The 19,646-nt window shown below is 35.4% G+C and overlaps 1 non-coding gene across 1 annotated transcript; it reads right to left on the reverse strand.

Moving 5' to 3' along the window:
• Positions 1–15,286: 15,286 nt before the first annotated feature.
• Positions 15,287–15,387, reverse strand: LOC143383075 (small nucleolar RNA U13). Its single transcript, XR_013089116.1, has one exon. It is a non-coding gene; the product is annotated as a small nucleolar RNA U13 (small nucleolar RNA).
• Positions 15,388–19,646: the final 4,259 nt, after the last annotated feature.

Here is a 19,646-nt window from a genome sequence, read left to right on the forward strand (position 1 = left end):
CAAGAATAAACACAGCACTTTCAGTGAGTTCTGTGAGTTCTTCTATAGAATTGACAAACCTGAGGAAGACATGGGAACCCCAGAGTGTAAACCTGTTTTTCAGAAGTGCAGTTGGCTCCTGAAATTTGTGGTATGCATCTGAAGTGATGGAAGCATTGTGGAACTGATCCCTTAATCCTGTGAAGGCTGAGATTAACTTCAGGTTGTTAGTGTCAGGGAGTATCGAATTGTAGGCCACCCAGGTAATATCACTGAATTGATGTTGGAACATTAGTGGCATTGTAGTATGCAAATAAGAAATGGATGTACCAAATACCTTCTTATCAGTGGCTTCTGAACTTGGCTTTCACTTCATGGTGTTGGGACTCTATTATCTCCATTTATTGGCTGAGATTCTGGAATCTACCACGGAGTAGTCAAATCCAGAGGTCCATGTTCAATATGTTTTCACAGAAACAGAGTATAACTCCTCTTTTCATAGGAATGTTACTGTCTGCTTGGCAACATGGAATCTTTTTGGCACTAAAAATGTATGTCTACATAAATACTCAAGATATGTTATTCTCCTGTAGAAGGTGAAAGAAAGATAAAAGGGAGAAGAGCAAATGCATATAGCCAAAGGAGTTCAGGAAATACCTGCCCCAAGTGTTCACTTTAATATGCTAATCTCATCAAACTGAAGATACTGGAGACACAGCAAATTCAGGGAGGGGATTTCTCAGAAATTTCCTTATCTGCCTCCAGACAGATCCTCCAGAAGTAACTTAATTATCAGAAATCTCTCCTCCAATCTCCAAGGAAAGTTGACTCATATTACAGTACAGAGAAGACTACAGTTTGACATTTGACATCGGTCCCACACAGACTTTTTTTTTTTTTTTTTTATAAGCTATTATCTTTTCTTTCAAGAGCCTATTGGGCATTCATCTTTCTTAAAAAAATTATTTCTTTTCCTCTAAATTATATACATCTGTCTTCCCTTTTCCTAGAAGAGGATACACAAGATTCTAGATCTCACTAAGATTTTAGTATTTACTTTTCCTTCATGAGATGTCTTTGAGCATATAAGTAATTTGCGTAATTTTTCCTATTAATCTCCTTACTTTTTAGCTTATTTCATAGACCCAATTATTATACTCTTAGAGGGTCAGGGGGAAAATTTTCCTGCCTAGCATACCATTTTCCTCACATCCTTCCATCTTTTGCCTCTTAATTCATCTTTCTGCAAGTGTGTTCCCTATCATGCTTACTTTGTAACATCTTCAAGCTCTGGTCAAACAGAAACAGCCCACATTTCAGAATGTGAGAACACATCTCACTTTCTCCTTTCTTAACCAGCTGGGAAGCAGTTAAATTTCAACTTACAGGCAGTTAGAATTTCCTTATGAAAGCATGGTTGGTGTGAGCATGTGTTGGAAGTGATCTATTAGTATATAGTCAGTTATAACTGTGGATTGATAATTGATCACAGTATGTGAATTCCCCTACCACTAAAATTGTCTGCTTATTGTGTAAAAGGAAATAACTGAAAATGTGGGGTTTTTTTGTTTTGTTTTGTTTTTGTTTCTGTTTTCTGAGTGTTGAGTAGATAGAGCGATGTATTAGGAAATAAATTTGTAAAGAATGCATTGGATTAGAAGAACATCTAATAAGGAGTACAGTGTTTGGGCTTTATATTTAAAAAAACAAACAAACAAACAAACAAACAAACAAACAAAAAAAAAAACCAAGGATCTCCAAGCTTTTTTAAAAGGAGACAGAGATTATCTGATTTGTGATCTAAGAATTTAAACTGGGCCACAATGTGAAGAGACAATAACAGAGCAGTGAGTTTTCCATTACCACAATTACCAGGGTGAGAGACGGCTACAGTTTGTAGTTCAATGTCTTCCACAAGCTGTTTGTTAAAGTCTTGCTCCCCAGTGTGGTCCTATTGGGATGTGGTGCAGCCCTCTTGTCATGATGTGCTGCCTTAGCAGAGTTTCAAAGCATTGGACCACTTGATTATTGACTGGAATCTCTAAGATCATGAGCCAAAATAATCCTTTTTTATTTATAAGCTAATTGCCTAAGGCTTTTCATTATAGTGATAAAAAACTCAGTACAGGGATGAAGAGAAGCTATGGCAGTACTGAATACCCAGGACACCACGGCTGAATGAAGGCAGGGGGAGCATGGAGACATGGAGAAGTTTAGTGTTCGTGTTTATGAGTACTGAAAGTCAGGTGCATTTGGGGCTAGCCCAAACTGTGTCAATGGCTTTTTTGAGCTTTTGAATATTTGCCTACAGCAGAAACATGGTAATAGGGTCAGTTTTGACCTGAGTAGTTAAGAAACACAACAAAAAAGTAACTATTACACTTTATTCCTCCTGATACTCACATATGCTCTCTTGTCACTCTACAGCTAAAGTGATTTGATAACAGCATCCTGTATAATCTGAGAGAGCATTTCAATTCCCAGTGTCTTTCTGTAAGTGCAGTTTTATTTTAATGACTGTCATTAGCCTTCATCAGGGTATGATTTGGATATGTCATATGTAGTCAAAGACTCTTTAGTGGGGTTTTACTACACCTAGAATGCATATAAATACGTTAAGTATTCCTAATTGAAACAACACCAGGCATTATACAGCCTTAGAAACTGGTCATATTATCCTCTTAATGGTGGCATTTTGCAGATGCATATGCAGAAGTTCAGGCTCCATGTATGAGATATATATATATATATATCTTTTTTTTTCAGAATTACATGTCTTGTTAATGGATGATTTTAGGATTAAAATCTAAAAGAGATTTTTTTATATCATTCATTTTATTATTTAAATTTTAGACATGCTCCCTTAGATTACGTCCATTTTGTACCGCAATATGCTTTATTGTTGTATTAGTATGTGGTCATTATAAGCTGAGCACCCTATAAATGACACCTAAAGCTCCTGGAGGGCACAGTAGAATTATCCTTGGTGGATAACATGGAGATTAATTAAGTCTGTTGAATTAAATTATCCCATTGCATAAACCACTCTATGAATTCTGGTCAATTTTCATTCTTCTCAGTTATTTCATTAGTATTCTTTTAAAATGCTTTATATAACCAAATTAAAAAATTCAAAGAAAATACAAATATTTATTTATAAGATAATTTTCCATTTTGTCTGAAAAACTAATATAATTACATTATGACAGATAATTCTACTTAAAGCTTTTATATGCCCTTAAAAATATTATTAACATTTCCATAAGCTAGTAACAATAAGAGTTCATATCCAGTAGATTTTTTAACTTCCATCACATGGCTGGTATGGGTTTTTTTTTTTTTTTTTTTTTGAAAGAACTAAGATGACCATTAGCTATTGTATTGAACCATTTCCTACTTGCTATTATTATGATGGAAATTAATGAATAGCCTCTATTTGCTTTCCATGGAAACTTGATAAAAATAATTTGGATCAATAATTTATATTTAAATAATTTATACCAGTAATAAATATGGCTTGGCATCACAATAATATGTGAGTTTTAGTTAATTATGAACTTCAAATATACCAAGTGTAATCCCTGGTTGCCTGGGAGATGCTTACATAATAATTCCAATATTACTCCACAAATAGGCAAGTGTTCAGGACCACTGGTGTGACCAGCTCTATTGCTGTCCATCAGAATTCCCCAAGCACAATGATCAGCTATTCAAGAGCCATAATTCCAGCGAAAACCAGCACAGTGCACTGATATAAGGCAAGGAGTTTGAAGTTTGGTTGCCTAGAAATTAATTTGTGCATTGGCTTTCTTTAGCTTGTATATAAGTGTATGTAACATATTTCTATGCAGAATAAATGAATTAATATGCCTACTGCATATATAGGGTTATATAAATATTTATTAAGCAAAAGAAGTCTGAAGAATTCTTTTGTAACTACCCAGAAATATATAACTCTTCTTTGCATACTTTGACCATTTTTGAGAATAAAGCTTTAAACAAAGGCCTATATTTCTGATGGAAAGATGTCACATACCAGGTCACCTTTTATGCCTAAAATGTGGCTATTTTTTTCATATCTTCATTGATTCCCAAATTATATCCATTATAAATGAGACAGATTCCAGTGCACAATATGCAAACATAAGATATACTTTGATATTCAGGAAACTCTCTATTTGTGGAGCCAGCATGAAAATTCATAATTTCAGTATGCGCTATTAAGTACAAAAATAAGTACAATGAACAGTAGCTGATGCAAAATAGTGGTGATCAGAAAAGGCAGAAACATTGAACAGTGAAAGAATTGGGTGAGTTCACTAGTGGCTCAGAAGTATGTGAGAATCCTTAGCTCTGTGTGCCAAATAGTTCTAATTCTTATAGAATTATTATTAATATCATTTAACTATAGAATAATTCAGTGCAGAAAGTTAAAGATGCAAGAGATAGGGCTTGAATGTGTGAATCAGGGTATTTGAGGTAATTATTAATAGGGTTTTTTTGGAATTTAAGATGAATTCTGAATCCTTAGACTCATAAACAAAATGGGACTGGCTCATAATGACTTCTTCATGGAAATTATACATTGAGAAATGGGGTTTCAACAAAAAATTATAAGTTATAGAGCCAAATAATAAGATCTAGTAATTACTAAAATATATCAATCATTTGATGGTGTGGAATTTATATTCAAGGGGAGTAACTTTAAAAGCAGGAAGAGGAATTCACAGATCAGCTTATACTGCTTTTTTTTTCCTGCTTGCATCTCCTAAAGACACACCTCCTAACAATGATTAATACCAGTCCTTAACGGGTTTCCAATGGACTATGCATGTAAAATGCCAAGCTAGCAGAAATCAAGCTATATAGAAACTGGGGATACACATCACACATCAAGTCCTCTGAAAGATTAAGTGTCTATCTCTTGAAGGATATTTTAGCATGCTGTTAAAGGGCTCTCTATCTCCCTCTACTAGCTCAGCAAACTGTTGTGCTTGTTTTCAGTAAAATAGGAATAGCTAGATGAAAAACAAGAATTCTCTTAGAAATGAACTCATGACTCCTCTGAATTATTTTTATAATCCTTAGGTCATGACAAACACTCTCTTTGCCAAAACATCTGTGGGACTTCTCTGAGCCCTCTTCCCAGCTAGAACTCAGTCTTGGCCCCCTTCCCTGACAAGTAGAATTTTAGCAAGACTCTCACCACATCAGTTTGGCAAGAATTCCCCATAGAGGGTAACTGACCACCTTGGCCTTTTTTCAGGAAGGACCGTGTCAGGTCAGTTTTAAAGAATTCATCTACACTTAATGTCTCCTCTTTGTCATTTTTTTTTATTCATTGACTACTTACTTGTTTTGTAGAAATCCTTCAGTGATCTTTAATTTACTCAGAATTGAATACACTTTCTCTCCACTATTGCAGTAGCCTTGATATCTGTTCATGTCTTGCATAAATTCTTCTTCATGATTTTAACAAGTGTTAGAATATTTAACAATGACAGGACATAGTTATTTAGGTCGTACAGACAATGGATTTCGTGATGGATAATTTGTGATGAATGATACAGCCACCAAGTGAGAGGGTTACTGGAGAAGCAGAGGTCACAGGACAGCCAGGCTTCAGTTGCAGCAAGAAGGTCAAAAGATGCTTAGAGAAGAGGATGTTAAAACAGGCATTTTGCTAGAGAGTGATTTTCGGAAGATACAAGGAATGAATGTGCAGTTTATGAAGACCATGACTCTTGTCATTTTAGGAGATCTCTAGAAGCTTAAGGTTTTAGTCAGCTTTCTCACTGTGGTGACTTAAAGACTCAACCAGCACAATTGTAGAGGAGGAAACGTTTATTTGAGAGCTCACAGTTTCAGAGGTCCACAGATGGCTCCATTCCTCTAGGCAGGACATCACAGCTGGACAGTGTGGCAGAAAGAAGCAGCTAATATCATGGTCATTAAGAAGCAAAGGGACACCACTAGCCAGATACAAATATAAACCCCAAAGCCACTTCCCAATTCCCATCTCCTCCAGCCGCCCCCTACCACTTCTGTTAATCCCATCAGTGATTAGGCAGGGGCTATGACCCAATCATTTCTCCTCCAAACCTTCTTGCATGGTCTTAAACATGAGCTTTTGGGGGAAACCACTACTAAACCATAACACTTAGTGTCATGACACTGTGGAGAATTCAGAACCATACAAAGATTCTGGATTTCCTTCAGCACCTGTGGAAAACAGGAATTTAAGTCATCATAGACTGAAGACTGCTCCTCAACTTAGAATGGATATACATCCCGGTAACCCCATTGTAAATGGGAAATGCTGTTACATCAAGAATGCCCTTAAAACATCTAGTAACTTCCTATACTTCTTGAAGATTAGCAGCACAGTGCACTGTAGAGTATGGTTATCTCTTGTGATAGTGTAGCTGACCTGGAGCTGTGTATCACTGTGGCTGCTCAGCACTGCAAGAGAATATCAGACTGCATATTGCTAGCCCAGTTAAAGATCCAAAATCAAAATTCAAAGTACAGTGTTTGCTGCATGCATATATAACACTCTTACACCTGTTCAGGTACAAAAAAAAGGTTACATCATCAACATCATAACTCATAGTAGTTGTATTTAACTAGAAGTTGTAAAGATCACCTGTGGTTGTATTCATCTCTTCGGCAAAGGCAGTCCAATTTTGGTCTCTTCTTAGAAGAGTTTCTACCGACTGTTCAAAGGGTGACATCTGGAATTGTCTCACTGATAATCTTTTGCTTTTTAATTTTACCTACTAATAATTCTAAGAAATGAGAAACCCTATATTAAAATGACACAGAACTAAGTGAAAAGAAAAGAATAACCTGAGAGCAATACATTTACAATGATAATTATGCACAGGTCTTATACCAATTTTTTGCCTTGCTTTTGAGTTATTCTCTACGTTTTTGTCAGAATCTAAAGTATTAAGAATATAGCACCATAAACTCTAGTTAAGGTACAATTATTACTATAGTTTCTAGCACATGTTGTAATAGAAAGACCCCAGGATTTGGCATTAAACTTCCAGCTTATTGGCACATCTTACCTCAATGTAGTCATGCACTGAATCACCTGCTATGTGATCTTAACTTGTCATGTCTGCCCAAGAGTAACTGTCTTGACTTTTTGTGCATAGTTCTTAGACAACTACAAATAAACAAATCCATTAGAGTGGAAAGAATCTTTACAACCAAACCCCAGCACTCAGAATGCGCCAGAATCTTTGATATTAGTTTAAGATAAACCAAGTGCATTCTGGCTTGAATGAAGTAGCCTTTGTCCTAACCAATGTACACATAGTTCCTTCTGACACAAATTATTCATATTCACTTGGTCTTGCTGCCCAGACTCAATTTACTTCAGTAAATTGTACTCTCTGCAATCCTAGATCCCTCTGCCTCTCCTTCTTGAGTCTCATAGCACCCAAGGGGTTATAATTCACTTGGATCTGTTTGTTCTGGAACAACCCAGGAATGTTTAGAAACAACTGATTGCCAGGATCCACACTAACACAAACTGTTCAAAATGTTTAGGTTACAGCCGAGGCAATGGTAGCTCTTCAAAATTATCCTTAATGTTTTACTGTGCAGCCAACATTAAGGCTTTCAGCTTTATGTCTTACTTATATATAGTTGTCAATGTAGCTAGCCAGTTTTAACTTTGATTTTGCCTGTCTAAAAAGAGAAATGATTATCCCTACTTAGCTTATTATTATAAAATTAAACATTAATCCTTCAAAACTTAACTCTGGATTTTTAAATAGCATACATGCAATGCACCTATCATAATGCTTTACTGTCCCATAATCAATTTGTTTGCTTCAGTAAAAGTTGCGACCAAAGATTGCTGTTCATATTGCAAGTGACTTCAAAATAATGATGTGGATGATGATTAGTTAATGTGTTGACTGTTTAAACATCAGATGTAATTCAAAAACCAATTTGGGCAGAAGGACACACAAGTAGACTTGTTTAGAATGCTTTCCTATCGGTCTCATTTTATTATTAAACCATTTAAAAATTCAATTCTACATTTAAGAAAAATTGCAAAAGTAGCACAAAGTCTTCATGTGTGTCCTTTATTCAGATCCACAAATGGTTTATATTTTACCCCATGTAATTTAAAACTTAACCTGTAATCATATTTTTTTTCTAAAAAATGTGAAAGTAAGCAGAAGATATTATACATTTTACCACTAAATATTCAAATTTGTATTTCCTAAAAATAATAACATGATCTTATAGAATAATTTTAAAATTATTTAAGTCAGGAAATTTAACATTGATACATAAGAACATCTAATTCATAGACCACATCCACTTTCATCAATCTGGCAATTATAGGTTCATTTCTAAATGATTTTCAGGTAGGATTTTCTGAGAGGTCTATTTCAGCATACATAAAGTGGTATAATGAAGCATACCATCCTTAAGAGTTATGACTTCCCCATCAAGTAAATGTAGCTGCTTCAAGACAGAAGCAAGATCGATATGTCTGTGCAGATGTCTAATAAACCTACTATGCATCAATCACTTCCTTCAAAACCTTGGGTGACCCAGTCTGAATCAGTCCAACTGCAGTTGTGTGCTTGTACTTCACTGTTCTCATGGTCATTGCCATAGTGAAACTTAGCAAATATTCATTGGTAGAATAAATGAAAGAAAGAAAATGTTATGTTTTCCATTCATTGGTAATGACCTCTCTGACTCTCCACTCATTTTCAATCTATCACTCCTAATTTTTAAATAATTTTAATAATTTGTCCTGAAATAGCTATTGAGTATCATATCAGGTGATGGATTAAGGTCTGTGAATAAGACAGCAAGCTGGATATGTAAATAATCCTGCCACTGTGTTTTTTATTCTAGCAAAGGATAAGCTCTGTCATAGTCATTGCATATTCATAATGGTATTTGAATATCTGAAATTAAGCATCTTCTGTTGTGTAGCCTGTTACTTTTGGCATCTTTAATAGTTTTGTTTTCCTTTGGAGAGTTGATTAGTAGCTATAGTTCACTGGTTACAATTTCAAGATTTGGAGCTAATTAGCAAGGTCTGAAAAATTTGTTCTGCTATTTTTTAGTCATGGGATAGTGAACAAGCCTTTTATTGTTATAAGGCTTTCTGGAATGGCAGAAAACCCACCTATTCCAGAGGGTCAAAGGAGATAATGCTTACAAAACACCAGAGCACCAGACACAAGATCAGCATTTATTAACATCAGTTGTTAGGCTCAGTTATCAATTTTTTAAAATATTTACTTTTAGTTGTAGTTGGATACAATACCTTATTTTATTTATTTATTTTTATATGGTGCTAAGAATTAAACCCAAGCCCTCGCACGTGCTAGGCCTCAGTTATCAATTTTGAGGCCAGGAACCTCAGTTATCAATTTTGAGGCCAGGAATTTTTGTAAACATTGTTTTCATTCCTGTAACAATCAGAAAGTTCCCAAAGTCAATAGAAAAGCAGTAGGAAATTCTTCATAAGTAGAACTGATTGGAAAATTCCTGATCAGCAAATATATGATTAGAAAACAACATGAAACTGTGAAAAAGGGCTTATCTACAAATTATATTTCCAGATCCAAGAATATTTTTGCTCTTGTAAGAAAAAAAACCTGATTTATTAAACATTTATTCAAATATTCTTTTCCTTTCTACTTTGTTGCAATAACATGCCATTTTTTGCAAATAATGAATATATATTAATTATTCATAGCACCAAGCAGCAAAATGTAAAATTTGCAAAACCATAATAAATGTATTTATATGTAAGATACAAGAATCTGGAATCTAATTGATGGCAAATGATAAAAAAAAAAAAAATCTCTTAAATTTAGAATGGGCTTGGGCTTTGGTTATTTAAAGATCAAGTTCAAATCTTGAGACACCAAATGTCAACATCTATAAAAAACAATCCATAGTAACATATACCTCATAAGTTATCGTAGGCTTAGTAAGATACTGTATGTCAATGCATTTAGTGATTATGACATATACTAATTTACTTCTGGTTGATATTAAACAGTATTTCTTGTTAATATTAAATCTGACATTATGTCAAAAGCATGGGAATCAGATGGGTGAACTTTTATACAAGCAGAGAATGGAATCAAGACAAGAGTCAAATTCATGGGTCTGCTGTAAATGTCCACACCATATGACAGCTTCTTTGCATGTTAGTGTCAGACTACACTTTTCCTTCTCTATAGGATCAGGAAGTCCGGGGTATCCTTAGGTGGGAGAGGAACCAATGAAACACTTTCAGTAGGGGAGCCTCTGCTGTCTCAGAATTATTTTTAAAACATTGGCTCATATGGTTTCTTATGGGTTGGCAAGTTGCAAGTTCAAAGTTTTTAGGGTAGACCAGCAGGCTGACAGTTCAGGCGGGAGTTGTAGCAATCTTTAGGCAGAATTGCTTATTCTAGAGGAAATCTCAGATTTTGCTCTTTAGTCCTTCAACTTTTGGGATGAGGCCCATACATATTCCTGAGGGTACTCTCCTTTCCTTAATGTCAACTGATTGTAAATTTTAATCACATATACAAAATGACTTCAAAGCTACACAGAGACTAATGTTGGATTAAATAACCATTGATGGCATAGCCCATTGGGTAACCATAATGCCTGCTAAATGTGATCATGTGTGGTGCAACAGCATCCTAGGGCCTCTTACATGCAGTGCCATCCTGGAGACCTGAAGATTTTGTCTAGTCTTTAGAAAAAGTTATAGTCGACTTAACCTGTGTTTTCATGTTTCACTATTCCACATCCGCCTTCTGTACCTTCATTTCATTCTTGCCTCCTAATATTGATGGTGCTCTCCTGGTACTTACTGGATGTGCAGAGCCCCGAAGAACAGTGTGGCCCCAATCCTACTCTCCCTGACCAAAACATTAGACTAAAAAATTCCTCCATCCTTATTTTCATGGAAGTATAAGGATAAGTGATATTCTTCATTCTCCATCACTAGGTTCATGGCTGAGAACCCTATAATCAAAGACATATCTTAACATGAGAAACACATACAAATTTACGAGGTATAAATTTTACCTGGTAGGGAGACTTTCAGAAATGAAGACATGGAAAAACTGTATTTTTACTGACAGTCATGCTGAAGTGTGATCAAAAAACAAAATGGGATGATCCCACAGTAATAAACTAGGAGAACCATCTGACCTTGACCTTCCCAGGTTTTATAGCATGGTTCAGGGTGGAAAGGGGAAGGGTCATTGTGTTTTTTGTGGCATTCTTTAGGAGACAGTGGGCAGGAGTAGGTCAAAGATCTTTCTGCTGCTGTAATATCCTCCATTTCCTTCATCTTATGGAACTCAGTATGCCAAGGGGCCAGCGGGTGGGGTAGCATGTCCTGCACCCCATCAGAAGTTACTTAATCACCATATAGCCTATTCTTTTTTACGGGGAGAGGATACTGAAGATTGAACTCAGGGGCACTCTACCACTGAATCACATCCACAGCCCTATTTGTATTTTATTTAGAGATAGGGTCTCACTGAGTTGCTTAGCACTTCACTTTTGCTAAGGCTGGCTTTGAACTCACGATCCTCCTGCCTCAGCCTCCCTAGCTTCAGGGATTTCAGGTGTTTGTACCATATAGCCTATTCTTATAGGCTTTTGGTTAATGAGTTAATGGATTGATGGTTCTTTTCTTCCATTAAAATCCAAAGGCAATTGATTAGAAACAACATGGAAACAGTATTGATTTGAGAAAGAGATATTCTGACTTCAAATGTAGACTCTGCCATATAACAATCATGTGACTTTGACTCCTGAGAGCTTGTTAAATGACTCCTGTGAGCTCATTGAAGTGACTTAGTTTTCTCATGTAGGTGGGAATGTACATTCCATGAAGTTAAAGCCATTTAATCTTCCATCACAGACTAGAGATATTTGTGCTTTTTTTTTTGATCACTTTATATTCAGTATGCTTTCTTAAACTTCTCAGAATTTTAGAGTCATTTAGACATATTGAGTATGTTTTTCTGGATAAATATTTATTGTCAGTTTTTCTTACTACTTGATGTTAGAGTATATATGATTATAAATTCCTATGAAATCATGTTTAGAACAAAGATTCAGATAAAATCATTAATTACATTCCATATCTTGAGGCAAGAAGGAAATTATGCATGATATTACATCAAAGAGACAATATCCATAAAAACAAAGCAAAACAGAAACATAAAACACACAAACAAAAACAAAATACAAAGAGAGAGAGAGAGAGAGAGAGAGAGAGAGAGAGAGAGAGAGAAGGTGAACAGTAATAAGAGAAATGGAGGAAAAGTTAAAATCAATATATTCTATAATTGGAACTAGTTAATTTGTATATACTTTTTGAGTTAAAAAGTTAGCTTCCACATATTTCTGCTATAGTTATGATCTAAAACTTTAGCTTCCTCATTCCCAGGTCATTCCTGGAGACGGGTGATGAATATATCCCTTTCAACTTTCTTATTCTTACGCTGCGTACTTTGGTATATTGGATTTGAGGAAGAACTATAGGTAATTAATTTGCCATGTCAAGAGAGTATTATTTTTTCCCAAAGCTGAAGATGTGCATTCCTATATTGATTGCTACTGACTTCTTATGTGTGAGTTTTAACACTAGAAAGAGACCTTGCATTCATTAGGTCATTGATTATTCCCTGACCCTCTTTTACATTTCCAGCTATGGCATCCACACAGAGCTGGATTCAGAGATTTTTGGAAAGCTTGTGTTAATTGGGCACATCAGTATTTTTTCCAATCACCAATCAGTGTAAAAAAATCAACACTCTTAAAAAATATAAAAAGAGAAAAAAAATGATTTTGGTTTTAGTAATGATCTGCTATGGGTGTTACAGCAACCAAAGTAAGCACAGTATTCAAAATATCGTGTCTATATGAAAGGACCCTACAAACCTCCAAGATTTATGAAACAATGAAAACAATTACCAATGCTTGTTTCCTATGCCTTAGATGCCTGAGTTTCCATAAGAGTAAACAGCATTCAATTACTTACTGAACAAAAGAGACATTTCTTAAACTGACTATTTATTGCTTGGATGTGTGTGTGTGTGTGTGTGTGTGTATGTGCGCACACACACACATACGCACGTGCAAATGCATATACATTTACAGAGTTTCATGTACTTTATATCACAGTAGAATTGAATATTTTTATATCTATAAAAATAATTTATTAAAGCATGTTTAATATAGAAACGCTCATTTACTCTGATTTCTTGTATTATCTTCCAAACATTTACAAATGTGTTAAATCATCATTAACATGTGCATTATTATTATATCCATTATGCTCTCACTTCTCTAAACAGTTTTGTTTGTAACTTTGCATTTATTACAGCCAGAGCTTTCAGTATTCCCAGTGAGATGTTCTATTAAGTACACTATTCAGAGAAAATAATTAATCTTAATTTTATCATGCAACATGGAATTAAACTGTATTAAAACCATCAAGAATTATATATTTATTAATGATTTACCCTTTCAGTTAGAGCAGCTTGGAAGGTCTGTCTTTACAGAGCTCAAAGTGTGAATGGCCTGGATGCAGGAGAAACAGCAGCTGATTCTCCACCGGGAATCCCTCCTGATGCACAAATTGGGAAACCTTCAGGAAAACCTGTATTATCCTAGCATTGCTTTCTCTGTGTCTTACTTGCTTTTACATGTGCTTAATTGTGGGAAAGTGCTTCATCCTCAGTCTTTAAAATAACTTCTTTTCTTTCTTGACATGACAATCTTCAGATTCAAAGGGGCACTCTGTAGAAAAAGCAAGTTTTATGTGGTCCATCAGCTCCCATGATATGCAAAACAGGAGGTTGGAAACAGTTGCTTTGGTCCACTAAACTGTTCAGCAAGTTTGTCAGGCAAATACAGAGACCAATATCCCTATGCTCTGTGACATTAGAGTTCTGTGGTCAGTTGTGGAAGACTCAAAGAAAAGTGATTCTTCAAAAAAAGGAGCTGTCATCTAGTGTGAGAAATATGTGTGAGGTTGTAACTTTGGGGAGGTTCAGCAATGATAACCCAGTTCAGGATGCTGGGTATAAGTAATGTATAGTTCCTGGCACATCCTTGTAGTATCCAAGACTCTCAGTCAAGCACAGAGAATACTTTTTGTACAGAGTTTCTCTTTTTTTCATACTCCTCTTTTTTTTTTTTTTTTCATAGAGGATTCTGATTTGCATTGAGCTGATGGAGATATGTTGTATATCACAACAGAAAGCCTTCTCTCTAGACACTAGTCTTCTGGGAGTTTGACTGATTGTAGATGAAAATCCATATATGCCACATCCAAAGAGGGAATGACGAATTTAGAGATGCTATCAGAAGTCATCACTACTTGGAAAATGTCCATGTCTTTGCTTGATAGTTTATCTCTTGCTGCTGGCTTTCTCATTCTGGAGCTGGTCCAAGCAATCACACTTTCAATAGCACACTTCATGGCTGGCTGAGATGCTGTCAACAACATGATTTTGACCAGTAGGTAGGTTGTAAGTTTCCAGGTTGTGAGCTGATTGAAGTCTCCCTCCTGGAGTAATGGAAGAGAACTCACCTTTATTAAACTAGACAGCTCCCATTACGTCATGCCTTGGGTCAGACGTCACTGGCATGGTAACAGGAGATAGAGTTGGCTACATTCCATTCAAATTTGCCCTGTGATTCACTACCTTCAGATAGAACAAAATGTTCCATTTAAACATTTTCAACCTTGCCCATCTGAATGCACAATTTAGGAAAAAAAAAAGAGTCAAGGGAAAATTATTCAACACATTTATTTTGAAAAGTACATTTATATGAGTGTATGCTTTAAGTTTGCCACCAAAATATGACAGGATGGTTCAAAATGGTTCAGTAATGTGCCACGCATGATGAAAAGATTTAGATATGATTGGATCACACTGTAGGGGATTTTGTATAAATCACAACATATTTGTATTGATGATATTTGTACTTCGTTTATGTTTAAAGTAAAGCTGTTTATATTTGCAAAAACATATTGAAAATCCAAAAGATATTTGCAAAGGAGTGGAGAACAGATACTTTTAAATGGCTAGGGAACAAATTATTCAAGCATCTCTGATGCTTGATAGCACATGAATCTGTCACTTTATATTAAGCCCATTATGGTGACCTAGTAATGTGTTGATTCACTTGGAAGAATTAAAAGACACGGCACCTGACCTTAGGGAACTTAAACTGTAGACAAACATTCTTCTTTTCTTCTTCTTCTTCTTCTTCTTTTTTTTAACATCAGAGGGTAATGTGCCACTGTCGTAGCAAGGTTTAGAGGGAGAAACACCTTACACAATAGCGTGAAAACCCAATCATCACACCTATGAACCAAAGGATCTAGACATATATTCTTGAAAAACAGAAAATGAGACAAAAGCAGTAGTCATTCAATTCTGAGCTATGCATCATTCAGATAATATGTGTAATTCTTAGAAGTATAGTCTATAGTATTTAGGGACACTAAATAAGGTAGAAAGTAGGATTATCTTTAGAGGAAAAAAGGAAGAAGGCATTGAGCACAGCATGGGAGCTGGATCAAGCACTGTGGCATCTTCCAGCTAGCATACTGGAGAGACAGGAAGGAGTAGTGTAGGAGTGAAAATACACACATGGTGGCCTCGACAGATCAAAGGAGAAGTATAAAATGCACATGCTTTTCAATCCAGAGAGAGCTCTGCACTGAGATTGAAACTGCAGGCACTGATTAGGTCAAAGAGTCTTTTCTCTCTTTCCATAAATTGGTGAATCTTGCTTTCTAGTTACAATTGAAGCTTCCTTTTAAGAACTCATTGCTATTTTGCACTTCCCAAGATGCTTGATGTCTCCTGGAATCATCACTAATTATTCACTTCTCACTTGCTGTATTCAACTGCCCTGGGCTCTGATGCTCTGTCAGTCTACTCGGTTTCCAGAAAAGTGAAAATTCTCTTGGAGCATTTGAAAATGTAATTCAGACCCTGTGATTGTGTCTGTGGAACTCTCTACTCTGAGAAGCAAACCTGGGCTGAGAAGACCTCTTTTGCTTTTCATTTACTTGTATGTTAATGAAATAAAACTAAATTTTTGTAGCAGAGCCCTAAGATTTGTATCCACTTGTGTCCCAGGAAGCTTTGGTATATCACTCATCTGCTCACTCTTGGAGGCAGCTGATGGAATTGGGAAACTTTCTCCAGAGGTTGCTGCTGCACTTACTGGTGAAAAGGCAGCCATATTGCTATGGAAATCTCACTGGCTATTGAGACAGAAGACCCCATTGGGTTTATGATCTTCTTATACCTGATGACAACTTCTTTAGGTTCTGAGTTTATATGAGACCTAACTTCTGATATAAACATTAAATAAAACAATTTTCGTAAAATATATTATAATAATAAAAGTCTAAATATTCACTTATAAATAAATAAACCCATCTGTTCAGGCAAATACACATTGAACTGTCCCCTGATTAGCACTGGGGATACTGCAGTAAAAAAGGATAAATATATATCTCCTTCAGTGGAATTTACAACTTAGTAAACTGAGGATTTGGAGGTTGGGAAAAAAATGTGATCAAAATAGAAAAAGGGGGATAAATATAAAGGATTATAGGCCAGAAAGCATAGAAGTAGACTACCTACTATGCAGACTGATTTTTTCCTATGGGCAGGAAAGCAGCAGGATGTGAATTTTCTGTTGATGATCTTATGTTTCCTTTTCTATAAGGTGCTATTCATGCCTCACAGGATCTGTTAAAATCCTTACGCTATTTATCCATTGCAATTTCCCAGGCTGGATAGACATACTGCTCTTAGAAACTCCATTTGTTGGTCTGCCATAAAGGAAATTTTTGGGGACAGTTGAATGGGAACAATGAACTGCAGAGATCAAGAGGAAACCAGACAGAAACAATGAAGACCAAAAAGAGAAAAGGAAGAAAAAAATGGCTTTGAAAAAAAATAATAATTAAAATCCTGGTATTCATGGTTACTTCCCTGTAATTAAAAACTTACATAAATATGTTTATTCTTTAACTTTGTATTTTGTTTCAGTACCACAAAACAGTATTTGTTCATATATAGTTTATATAGTTATAATTGTCTTAAACATAAACTGATTTGCATTAAATTAAGCAATAAACTATCACTCAAAATATGAGAGTGTTTTATTTTGTGAGGCTAGCTCACAGTATGGAAAGGCAGAATTATACTCAGGATCAGGAGATTAAAGCAGAAAATGCAAGGCGATCGTGGCTCTCTCTCTTTGACAGGTGTTCTTTGCTTTTTTCTGCATCTCTGTTGTAGTCAACTGTCTCTACATAGCAAAACTTTGTGGCAATTTGGATTCTGGGACATAGATACTAAAACAGAGTTGAGATGCAAAATATTTATCAAGACCCACCCATAAAAGAAAGCCAGAGGAAGCAGAATTGGGCCAGGGAAAGAAGTTGAATTGTGACACATACTTGACAAGGTGTCAATCAACATAAGAGGCAGCTCTGGAGTATGTTTATACATCAGGATTGTCCCTATCAGGGTAAGGCCCTTATGCATACCTTCCTCGCTCAGGATCAATATTTGAGTGGAAAGGGCATGATTTTAGATAACTGTGGCTCTTCCTTCAAGGGTCTGAGGACAGTTCTGAAATGCTGACAGGAGGCTGTGGGCTGACTATACTCCCCACAGCTGGCAGCAACTCTCACCTCAAAAGGCAATGTGGGTGTTGCCTCTCCATGTCTCCCACACTCTCTGGCTTTCCATCTTTGTAGTAAGATGGACATTCCCTGGATAATGGCTTTCATTCTCATCCTGTTTAGTAACAAAACTGCAAGTGTTAAAAGACAAATATGGTCCTTTACCATTTGCATACCATTTGTCTAGGCAATGAGAAATTAAGTACCCAGAGCACCATCATGATATGAAATCTATTCTCAGGAAGTCCTGGCAAAATTCTTGGTTGGTAGAAAAAAATAATTTAGATAAAATTAGGATTTTTTCAATGTTACATTGAACAGAAAGGATTCCAGTAAGAAAGGGCAATTAAATCAACCTGTTGAAATTCTTCTAGAAAACTTAAAGGGGAAAGAGATGATGCTTTATTTAAAACAAAACCATGTACATGAGTTAGTGGTGGCACATTCATTTTCTGCCTTCGCTCCACTATTAGTTATGTATGTGACATTGTTCAAGGCCCTCAGTTTCTCTGGGCTCAATTCAAATTTATCTGGGATGAGATGTCACTTACAATGTAATAGTTTGTGAAATCTATAATACTGTAGATGATATAGTTGGTGTTTTATTATTTCTTACAGAAAGCTAAATGAATGGTCTGAAGATTACTTATTGTGTTTTTTCTTCTAATTTAGGACTTTTTCTGATCATAAGGTGATAACTCATGTGATTAATGAACTATAAAGAAAATAAAAAGTAAAAAAAAAACATTGAGAGTCAAGTTGAAATAAGTCTCTTACAGTGGGCATGGGTCACCACAGTAGAAAAATTTTTTGAAAGTTTGTTTTATCATAGAAAAACTTGAATTTAAATTTATGTTTTACAGATTAGCTCAGTGACTATGCATAAGCCACTCAAACCCTATGAACCATTTCTCTTAGCTTTTACATGAGGTTTGAATACTCAGCTTTTGCATGCAATTTGAATACTATCTAACATATATCTGGAAGGAATGCTGTAAAATTATGATTAAATTACATGGAAAAAAGGAGCCTTTTAGCTGTAAAGATATATACACACCTGAGTCATTGGGGTTTACTTTTTTCAGTCTTTGATAGACAATGGGTTTGGTATTTTAAGGAATTTTAAAACATTAGCAGCTCAGAGTGGATGAATTTTTAAAACTGCTTTTCACAATGGCATGGAACCCAGAATATCTTGAGGGATTGAACAACTGAGCAAGAGGTAGAAATGATAGAAACATGTAGAGATAATAGAAGACAGAGGTAAGGGGGCAATGATAAACTTCTTTCAATTTTTCTGAGATTTCCCCCTTACTAGACATATCATCTCTGTCTTAAGTCCATCATTTCTACTTTCTGATAATTTTTTTCCCTCTTTGAAATAAAGTGCAAAACATGACAGAAATGAAGTAAAATTGAGCTCTAAAAGAAATTAAGTGAGCCATGGAACAAAGCCCTCTTCAAACTATAAACTGCATTGAGCCAGCCCTTTCAATTAGAGCTCGTCCCAAAGCATCCGTGGTATTTTCTTCTTTTCTAAGTCATCAAAATTTTTCATGGGGCAGACATAAACTCAGTAGTGGATTAATAGTTCTGTGATTAATGGAAGAGTTGTAAAATCCTGATTTTTAAATCACTGCAGCTTATAAATAGGAAATTGTACATTAGCTGTAAATGGTGATAATGTTTATAATCTTCTCAACTCTTCCTCAACCTATGGTGATCTGTTTTGTTTCATGATAGGAAAACTGTATGCAGATAAAATTGGTGCAAATAAATATAATGTGAGCTTTCTCTTTAAAGGAAATGCTTTATTATTCAAAGATTAATTTTGTGTAATAAGGAAATAGTGTGTAATTTATGTGATTCTGGATAATCATCATTTGCAATTTTTTAGAAAAGAAGTATATCTCAGTTCTTACTGATA

This window comes from Callospermophilus lateralis, chromosome 17 (genome assembly GCF_048772815.1).
Source record: "Callospermophilus lateralis isolate mCalLat2 chromosome 17, mCalLat2.hap1, whole genome shotgun sequence".
NCBI classification, from domain to species: domain Eukaryota; kingdom Metazoa; phylum Chordata; class Mammalia; order Rodentia; family Sciuridae; genus Callospermophilus; species Callospermophilus lateralis.